This window comes from Procambarus clarkii, chromosome 65 (genome assembly GCF_040958095.1).
Source record: "Procambarus clarkii isolate CNS0578487 chromosome 65, FALCON_Pclarkii_2.0, whole genome shotgun sequence".
Lineage (NCBI taxonomy): Eukaryota > Metazoa > Arthropoda > Malacostraca > Decapoda > Cambaridae > Procambarus > Procambarus clarkii.
In genome coordinates, this window is record NC_091214.1 from 11,166,894 (window position 1) to 11,178,066 (window position 11,173).

The window sequence follows — 11,173 nt, forward strand, 5'->3', positions numbered from 1 at the left end:
TGGCAGAAGTGGAGGGTAGTGGTAGTGGAGGGTGGCGGAAGTGGAGGGTGGCAGTAGTGGAGGGTGGCAGTAGTGGAGAGTGGAAGTAGTGAAGAGTGGCAGAAGTGGAGGATGGCTGAAGTGGAGGGTAGTGGTAGTGGAGGGTGGCAGTACTAGAAAGTGGTGGTAGTGGAGGATCGTGGTAGGGGAGGGTGGTGGAAGTGGAAGGTGGCGGTAGTGGAGGGTGGCGGTAGTGGAGGGTGACGGTAGTGGAGGGTGGCGGTCATGGAGGGTGGCAGTAATGGAGGGTGGCAGTAGTGGTGGGTGGCAGTAGCAGAGGGTGGCGGTAATGATGGGTGGCAATAGTGGAGAGTGGTGATAGGAGGGTGGTGGTAGTGGAGGGTGGTACTAGTGGAGGGTAGTGGTAGTAGAGGGTGGCAGTAGTGGAGGGTGCTGGTAGTGGAGAGTGGCAGTAGTGGAGGGTGGCAGTAGTGGAGGGTGGCAGTAGTGGAGGGTGTCAATAGTGGAGGGTGGCAGCAGTGCAGGGTGTCGGTAGTGGAGGGTGGAAGAAGTGGAGGGTGGTGGTAGGGGAGGGTTGCAGTAGTGGAGAGTGGCAGTAGGATAGTGTGTCAGTAGTAGAGGGTAGCAGTAGTAGATGATGGTGGAAGTAGTGGAGGGTGGCAGTAGTGAAGAGTGGCAGAAGTAGAGGGTGGCAGTAGTGGAGGGTGGCAGTAGGATAGTGTGTCAGTAGTGGAGGGTGGCAGTAGTAGTGGATGATGGTGGTAGTGGAGGGTGGAAGTAGTGGAGGGTGGCGGTAGTGAAGAGTGGCAGAAGTAGAGGGTGGCAGTAGTGGAGGGTGGCAGTAGTGTAGGGTGGCAGTAGTGAAGAGTGGCAGAAGTAGAGGGTGGCAGAAGAGCAGGGTGGCAGTAGTAGAGGGTGGCGGTAGTGGAGGGTGGCAGTAGTTGAGGGTGGCGGTAGTGGAGAGTGGCGGTAGTGGAGAGTGGCAGTAGTGGAGAGTGGTAGCAAGATGGTGGTGGTAGTGGTGGGTGGCAATAGTGGAGGGTGGCAGCAGTGGAGGGTGGCAGTAGTGGAGGGTGGCAGTAGTAGAAAGAGGCAGTAGTGGAGGGTGGTGGTAGGGGAGGGTGGTGGCAGTGGAGGGTGGCAAAAGTCTAGGGTAGCAGTAGTGGAGGGTGGCGGTCATGGAGGGTGGCAATAGCGGAGGGTGGCAGTAGTAGAGGGTGGCAGTAATGGAGGGTGGCAGTAGCGGAGGGTGGCAGTAATGTAGGGTGGCGGTAATGAAGGGTGGCAATAGTGGAGAGCAGTGGCAGGAGGGTGGCAGTAGTGGAGAGTGGCAGGAGTGGAGGGTGGTACTAGTGGAGGGTAGTGGTAGTAGAGGGTGGCAGTAGTGAAGGGTAGTAGTAGTTTAGGGTGGCAGTAGTGGAGGGTGGCAGTAGTTGAGGGTGGCGGTAGTAGAGTGTTGCAGTAGTGGATGGTGGTGGTAGTGGAGCAACGTGTCCTTTTAAAAAGAACGTCAACATTTGCCGTTTGACTCTACGGCTGTTTTTGGACGTTATTTTGTGTAAAACTACGTCTATTATCGCTTCCATGGACTATCTCTTGTTATAGAATAATAAGAGTGTGGTATTTCATTTTATAACTCACTGACTATGCTCTGATATTTGTTTTTCTAGTAAAAATATATATATTTTTGCCTTAATTAGGCTATAATCCAGAAAATTCCAGCCTATCGATCTTTATATTTAGGAAAACATCTAATAAATTTGGAAACGAATTTTTCGTTCGCCGACAGTTGCCTGTTACTATTTAACCCTCTGTGCTTTAATGTCGCTGGTCATTGTGACTTTCCCAGGATTTATATAGGTTTTGTAGTAGCATTTAGTCAGACTCCAGTAATTTAACTAATGGGAAACCTCTATAGTCGTCGTAAATTAATAATAATCATTTATCAAATAATAAATTAGCAAACATATACAACTTTTTATGTTACAACTTTTCGGGTAGGCCGTTCTGTTTGTTTACAACCCCAGTGGTTCAAAATACACAATACTTTTAATATATAAGTGACTAAGTATGCTCTAGTATATGATCCTCAATGAAAATTATCGTTTTTTTTTGTTAATTTGTCCATAATGAATAAGATTCCTTACTATTGATCTTTATATTAAGAAAAACATCGAAACAAATTGGTATTGTGTTTTCATTCAGATAAAGTTTCCAGGTACTATTTCTTAGTTATCAATTAACCCTTAAAGTGCGCATCACGTCATATGACGTGTTGGACGGTGTTCCAGTCAACTGCGCATCACGTCATATGATGTGTTGGAGTACTACGCAAGATTTAAACGGCCCGCGGATACACAGGGTTCACCACACCTTCATCAGGGCTCTTGTAAACAGACACCATTTTTTTAAAAAGTCGTGGGCCAAACTCCTGGGTGTTATTGACCTCAGTATTGAGTGAGCAACCAAGCCTGACGCACGCAGCATGAGCTAACAGCACTGCTGTTCAGCTTGTGACCACAGCATCGCCTAAAAATGCCAAAATATACTTGTTCATGCTATTATGTAGCGATGATATTATTACAGAAGACCCCTGACTGTGATAAAACTGACCAGGGTTCTGATAATAGCAGGATTGTGGTGATATTTAACAGTAGCAGTTACAAGACGTACATTAGTTATTGAAATGATACTTAAAATGTTAAGGATCTCTTGTGAAACACATGTGCAATAATAAAGTTTTTTATTATGTAAAATAAATAAAAAAGGCCCAAGAGCCATGAAGTCACAAAAATGCAAGGCTGGCAGAAGCTGGCGTACATAGGAAAGACGAAGATTCTTCATATTTGAAGACTCTGCTTCTCCAAGACGGCAGTCACACCCTGCTTGCCCTGGACAATCACCATATGGAGGAGTGTGTTTACTGTGAAGGGAAAGTCCACAAATGCAATGCCAGCACGAGTCAGTCTTGAAGGGTAAACGGTGATGGCACCCTCCCAGTAACACAAAAGCCGAGCAAGCCCAGTGAGGAAGACCTGTTGATGGGAAAGGAAAATTTTTAGTTATACACTTTTATTTTATAAGATTCCAAAATATTACATTGATATAAATTTGTGAGAGTATTAGGAGCATTTTGAGTCATCTTGAGTCCTCTCCTCACTAAGCAACTAACTGCCAAAAGATTAAACAACCCCTGGCCCACAAGTTGCATACTGTACATGAAACAATTAACAAGACGAATATGAAAAAAATCAAAATAGAATTTGCCTAGTTACAAAACAAGAAGTTAAGAGATACTCTTCAATGATTACCAATATAATACAAAGAGCCAAAGCTTCCTTTAATGAGAATGGATTTAAAGAAGCAAAAGGAAATATGAACATTACATGGAAAGCCGTCTCTAACATCCTAGGGTCTAAACAACAATCACTTACCAAGCAGATAAAACTCTCCAAAGATAGTTACACACTTGCAACAGACTTATATATTGCAAATGAGTTCAATAGCTTCTTTTCATGAATTTGTACAAACCTTGGCAGAAAAATTCCAAAGACCCAGACACATGTTACTACATATCTAACAGGCAGCTAACACTCTACTCCTTTTACCAATCAGCCTGACAGACATTATATCCATAATTCAATTACTTAAAATCAAAGCTTAGAACATTAATGAAATAATGTCTATGATATATAAGAGTGCTTCCCTGCTCTTGCAACACCCATTCCTCTGCTATTCAACAAATCTCTAGTGTTCTACTTTTCCTGATATCCTTAAAAAAATAACAGTGGTGCCATTTCATAAAGGAGGCAAGACAACTGGCAAACAATTACAGACCAATACCTATACTTCAAATCTACCTATACTTTCAAAAAAAAGTTTTTTTTAATAAACAGCTCTATTCCTACTTTGTGAAACTCAATATACTAAGTCCCTGCCAGTTTGGCTTCTGTTTCCAAATGAGTATCAATGATGCCATTATTAGTTTGCTTGATATAATCTACACTGCCCTTGACAAATATGAGTTCTCAATTGGCCTATTCATTGACTTGAGGAAAGCCTTCGATACTATAAACCATAACTACCTCTTTAAGGGGCCCAGTGCTTGGGCACCAAAACTTCATCATACACACTCAATTTTTTGTGTGCATAATCCTCATGGCAAATGCTCCAACTTTTCCTTTTAAATCAACATCACAACATGAACGGAAAAAAGTTACAAAAAAATAAAAATTCAAATTGCTCTAAATATTTTATGTCACCAATTGTTATTTTATTCATTATGGTCTCAGAATGGCATATAACTTTCAATTGCCAGTGAGAAAAATATTGTTCAAGAGTATAGTTTTCTGTAAAATATTTTTTGAATGGGGGGCCATCCAAATATGTGCCAAATTTATATGCAAAATATTTATAACTCCAAACGTTATGGCTTTATGACAAATCGATTCATTAGGAACCTTAGCACTAAGAACTTTGCACATATGTAAAAATGGTGAGAATCGGTCAGAAAATGAATTTTTTATTACATCTCAAAAGAAGAAAATGTTTTTCACAGAGAAAAATCCATCTAAAGTTCGCTTAGTGCCGGATATGTATTCTCCAAGATGTAGAAGTCACAACAAAATCCACATAGAAACAAAGGAGAGAAAAAAGTAAAGTGGTTGTCTTCTTTTTGTATAGACATAATAAATATTGCCATTTGGCTATGTATTTATATGATATATAATAGAATACAGCATAAAACAAAATAAGAGGGGTGGTAGAAGAAAAGATTAGTGTTCAGTGAGAATCCACAAGGTGTTCTCTGAATACTCTTTATTTTCTTCAAGGCTGTGGGTCCCTACAATTGCACCAGAGGTGGTACACTCCCCTATTATTATTTAAACAGGTGAGTACACACACGGTGTCAGCAAACTTAGCCTCCAAACACACACACACATGGTATCAGCAAGCTTAGCTTCCAAACACACACACACACACATGGTATCAGCAAGCTTAGCCTCCAAATACACACATGATATCAGCAAGCTTAGCCTCTAAACACACACACACACACACACAAATGGTATCAGCAAGCTTAGCCTCCAAACACACACACGCATGGTATCAGCAAGCTTAGCCTCTAAACACACACACACATGGTATCAGCAAGCTTAGCCTCCAAACACACACACACAGAAAATGGGGACATTGAAACAGTTGATAAACTGAATTTCAAGAGAGAGAGGTCACTATGGGGAACTTCAATTTTTTTTTAATAAGTAATTAGGCAGACTTGTTGCTAGACAGGGAATTAAATTAAATGTATGCCAAATTTTGCAAAATATAAAATGAAGTCACACAAATATTCATACCAAAACAGAGATGTAGGGCCAGAAAACAGGATTGGTTCAACAGAAATTGAGAGAGGGCCACAGACCAAAAGACACAAAAATGGAATCAAAGACATTGAAAAACTACAAGCAGATGTCAACAAAGTTTTCGATTGGGCAGCAGAAAATAACATGATGTTTAACAGTGATAAATTTCAGATACTCAGGTACGGCAAAATTGAGGATCTGAAACATAATACCGGGTATAAAACACAATCGAATCTTCCCATAGTAGAAAAACAGCATGTCAAGGATTTGGGAATAATGATATCCGACGATCTAACGTTTAGGGAGCATAACCAAGCAAATATTGCGTCAGCCAGAAAAATGATCAGATGAATTATGAGAACTTTCAAATCCAGGGATCCCATCACAATGGTTGTACTCTTCAAGTCACTTATGTTGTCCCGTCTCGAGTACTGCTCAGTATTCACTTCCCCCTTCAGAGCAGGAGAGATTGCTGAAATAGAGGGAATACAGAGAACATATACGGCATTCATAGACGAGATAAAACACCTAAATTATTGGGATCATCTCAAAGCTCTCCAAATGTACTCTCTAGAAAGGAGACGAGAGAGATACCAAATAATATACACATGGAAGATACTGGAGGGCCAGGTCCCAAATCTACACAGTAAAATAACAACGTACTGAGTGAACGATATGGAAAAAAATGCAAGATTGAACCAGTGAAGAGCAGAGGTGCCATAGGTACAATCAGAGAGCACTGTATAAACATCAGAGGTCCGTGGTTGTTCAACGTCCTCCCAGCGACTATAAGAAATATTGCCGGAACAACTGTGGACATCTTCAAGAGAAAACTGGACTGTTTTCTAAGAGAAGTTCCGGATCAGCCGGGCTGTGGTGGGTATGTGGCCCTGCGGGCTGCTCCAAGCAACAGCCTGGTGGACCAAACTCTCACAAGTCGAGCTTGGCCTCGGGCCGGGCTTGGGGAGTAGAAGAGCAGAAACCCATCAAGCAGGTATCAATATAGGAAGAAGCCAAACCCCCAAACATACCAGCGATACAAAGATGCGAGAAACAACTATACAGCAGTAAGGGGAGAGGCAGAAAGAAATTTTTAAAAAGGGATAATGGATAACAGGATAGTAAATATGGATAGTAAAACAGAACTGGGCCTATTCTATAAATTAATAAACAACAAATTGCAAGTAAAGGATAATATCCAGAGGTTGAAAATAGGAAACAGATTCACAGAAAATGATAATGAAATGTGTGAAACATTAAACGAAAAGTTCCAAAGTGTGTTTATACAAAATGAAATCTTCAGAGAACCAGACACAATAAGAATTTCAGAGAACATCATAGAGCGTATAGAGGTGTCTAGAGATGAAGTGGAAAATATGCTAAAGGAGCTAAGTAAGAACAAAGCAGTTGGTCCAGATGGAGTTTCACCATGGGCTCTGAGAGAATGTGCATCTGAGCTCAGCCTTCCACTTCACCTGATCTTTCAGGCATCCCTGTGTACAGGAGTCATAGCAAACATGTGGAAAAAGGCTAACATAGTTCCAATCTACAAAAGTGGCAACAGGGAAGACCCCCCCCCCCCCTCAATTATAGACCTGTATCATTGACAAGTATAACAGTGAAAAGATTAAAAAAAAAATAATAAAAACTAAATGGGTAGAACACCTGGAGAGAAATTATATAATATCACACAGATAGTATTGTTTTCGATCTGGAAGATCCTGTGTATCGAATTTACTCAGTTTCTATGATTGAGCCACATAGATTTTAAAGGAAAAAGGTAGTTGGGTTGACTGCATCTATCTAGACATAAAAAAGGCTTTCGACAGAGTTCCACGGAAGAGGTTGTCCTGGAAACTAGAAAATTTTGGAGGGGTGATAGGTAAGCTTCTAACATGGATGAAAAATTTTCTGACTGATAGAAAAATGAGGGCAGTAATCAGAGGCAATCGGACTGGAGAAGTGTCACAAGTGGAGTACCACAGTACATGCACCAGTAATGTTCATTGTCTACATAAATGATCTACCAGTTGGAATACAGAATTATATAAACATGTTTGCTGATAAAGCTAAGATAATGGGATGGATAAGAAATTCAGATGATTGTCATGCCCTTCAAGAAGACCTGGACAAAATAAGTATATGGAGCACCACTTGGCAAATGGAGTTTAATGTGAATAAATGCCATGTTATGGAATGTGGAATAGAACATAGATCCCACACAACCTATAAATTATGTGAGAAATCTTTATATAATTCTGATAAAGAAAGAGGCCTAGGGTTGATTCTAGATAGAAAACTATCACTTGAGGACCACATAAAGAACGGTGTGTGAGGAGCCTATGCCACGCTTTCTAACTTCAGAATTTCGTTTAAATACATGGATGGCGAAATACTAAAGAAATTCTTCACGAGTTTTGTTCGGCCAAGGCTAGAATATGCAGCGGTTGTGTGGTGCCCATATCTTAAGAAGCACATCAACAAACTGGAAAAGGTGCAAAGACATGCTACTAAGTGGCTCCCAGAACTGAAGGGCAAGAGCTACGTGGAGAGGTTAGAGGCATTAAATATGCCAAAACTAGAAGACAACAAACAGAGGTGATATGATCACTATGTCTATGATTTCCCGAGACTTGGAACTTCAAGAACAAAAGGTCATAGATTTAAACTAACTATTGCAGGATGTGCAGAATACCCCCGTTGAAAAGCAGAGGTGCAACAGGTACTCTGAGAGAGAACTCTATCAACATCAGAGGCCCGAGACTGTTCAACACGCTTCCACTACACATAAGGGGCATAACCCCTCACAGTGTTCAAGAGAGAACTGGATAAGCACCTTCAAAGGATACCTGATCAACCAGGCTGTGATTCATATGTCAGGCTGCGAGCAGCCGCGTCTAACAGCCTGGTTGATCAGTCCAGCAACCAGGAGGCCTGGTCGACGACCGGGCCGCTGGGACGCTAAGCCCCGGAAGCACCTCAAGGTAACCTCAAGGTAAGGTAACTAAACTAAGATGCCAAAGAAATATACAAAAATTCCCTTTCGCATACAGAGTGGTACACGGTTGGAACAAGTTAAGTGAGAAGGTGGTGGTGGCCAAGACCGTCAGTAGTTTCAAAGCATTATGTGACAAAGAGTGCTGGGTAGACGGGACACCACGAGCGTAGCTCTAATCCTGTAACTACACTTAGGTAATTACATATGGTGTCAGCAAGCTTACCGTCGAAACACACACAAACAGCCTGCCTATTATTCAAGGCCTTCTCTGAGTACTCTTTATTTTCTTCTCTGAGGCTATGGGTCTCTAATCTTGCACCAGAGGTGGTACCCCTTTTAAGTTTTTAACTACTGCACTGAGTACCTGATTTTGGCAAAAACTTTTTAGTGCAATTGTCAAGGACATAGTTCTTATATGTTTTTTTTTATAAATATTCAGGTATAGTTAATGTCAAAATGTTTCAAAACTCAACTATTTATGTTTCAAAACAAAAAAAGTAATGAAAACATTACAAAACATTAAAATATAGCCTAATTAATTAATTAATAAAATAGCACAACTCTCAGAATGCCTAAAGGTGCTTTGAGCAATGAAGTAGTTAATTTTATATATAATATTATATATATAATATATATTTACCTGTGACTACTGCTTAGCAAAAATTTGATCTCTGTGAAAATTGGTCTCGTCATTGCTAGGAGATATTTTAAGACCATGATTTGCTGTGGATGGCACTGTAGTCTTCAAGTCATCAATCTAAAAATAGAGGTAATCTTTTTAAAATGTAAATTTTGTATAAAAAAAATGCAAAAATACATTGCAAGAATAATATGAAGTTATTATACAATTTTTGTTAATTATTTAAATATTTGTGAGACATTATTAAAAATGTATGAAGTACAGATTCTCTAAGACCTGATATGTATCTGCTTATGTTCCACCACTTTACATTCAGGGCTGAAGAGAAAACACAGCCAGTAAGGTAATGATCACTTAGGATGGACTGGGATGCCACATGTACTATGATAGGTGGGGGCTAAGCTGCATGAGGCTAGGATGCCCAGCCTGCCTTGTCTAGGCTGGGCTGGGCTAGGCAACACTTGGAAGGAGTCAACAAATCTCTGGAGTGCCTTACTTTTCCTGATATCCTTAAAAAAGCAAGAATGATGCCATTTTATAAAGGAGGCGAGACAGCAGACATAAACAATCAAAGAAAAATATCAAATCTACTTATACTTTCAAAAATATTTGATTTTTTTTTTAACAAACATCTCTCTTCCTACTTTGTAAAATTCAACATGAATACAAAGTCCTTGTTAGTTTGGCTTCCGTTTCCAAAAGAGTATCAATGATGCCATTATTAGTTTGCTTGATATAATCTAAACAGCCCTTAAGAACAATGACTTCTCAATTGACCTAAGAAAGGCCTTTGATACTGTAAACCATAACTACCTCTTACTTAAAACTTCACCACTATGGTATTCAAGGCCTTGCTCTGGACTATATTCGTTCCTATCTCAGTGTCCACTGAAATAGGAAAAATTTTTCCTAAAACAATGTCCCTCAAGGATGTCAACCAACCAACTTACACTAAACATAGAAAAAGACCTTCTACATTTTATTTGGTAGAAAATTATAAAATCAGATTCATCTTTAAATAGACAATGTTAACATTACCAATACAAATGAGGGGCAGTTCTTTTGCCTATATATACATAAGACACTGAACTTCAGCACCCACATACAGCACATAACCAAAAAGGTCTCAAAAATGGTCGTTAAAATTTATAAAATCAGATATTACGTTCCCCACCCCGCTCTCCTCCCATTATACTATGCACTTATCTATCCATCAAAAAATTAATATTTTTTTTTAACATTTTATATTCATATATACAAGAGTTCTTACATTCATGTACAACCACTAGCACACATAGCATTTCAGGCAAGTCCTTAATCCTAATTTTCACACACACACACACACATACACACACACACACACACACACACACACACACACACACACACACACACATAGTGTTTGCAAACGAGAACATAGATAGTGTTTGCAAACGAGAACACAAAGGACACGATTCTAACAATGAAAAGCCACCTGCAACATGTGGGGGAATTCAAAAGAGTATTCCTCCAGAGGGACATGACGAGGGAGGAGAGGGCCATGGCGGCAGAAGCAAGGGAGGAGAGGGCCATGGCGGCAGAAGCAAGGAAGAAGCGCAGGGCGAGAGGGGAAAACCAGGAAACCACAGCTCCCAACACATCACCCCCAGAGGCGAGGGGGGAACCCACAACCAGCGACCCAGTAACACCAGCGGGGAGGGCAACCCCACCACCCTCCTCTGCATAGAAAACCCCCCTTTTCTTCCTGTCCTCCCGCCCCATACCCTCCCTGTCCTTCCCCCCTTCACTTGACCCCCCACCCCTCATCCCAGTATCCTCTGCAACCCTGGTATCCACCTCACAAATCCTCACACCCATGGCACAGCTTCCTCCACCAGCAGAACATTCACCAAGGAGGAGATTTGAGAAGGGACAGAAGAAAGTGAGCCTCAAGGCAATGTACACTAACATAGACGGTATTACAAATAAAGCAAATGAACTTGGAGAATGGGTACTAAAGGAAAACCCAGACATAATAGCTCTCACAGAAACAAAGCTGACGGAAACAATAACAAATGCAGTGTTCCCACAGGACTATTATGTTATGAGGAAAGAGAAAGAAGGAAGAGGTGGGGGTGGTGTAGCTCTGCTGGTAAGAAAAGGCTGGGATTTCGAGGAGTTGGTTGTTCAGGG

General features: G+C 40.9%; 1 long non-coding RNA gene across 1 annotated transcript; it reads right to left on the bottom strand.

The window, feature by feature from the left end:
* Window positions 1-2,728: 2,728 nt before the first annotated feature.
* On the bottom strand, window positions 2,729-10,718 carry LOC138354885 (uncharacterized). Its single transcript, XR_011223699.1, has 2 exons — window positions 9,002-10,718; window positions 2,729-3,035 (listed from the first exon to the last, which is right to left on the bottom strand). It is a non-coding gene; the product is annotated as an uncharacterized lncRNA (long non-coding RNA).
* Between the last annotated feature and the right edge of the window lie 455 nt (window positions 10,719-11,173).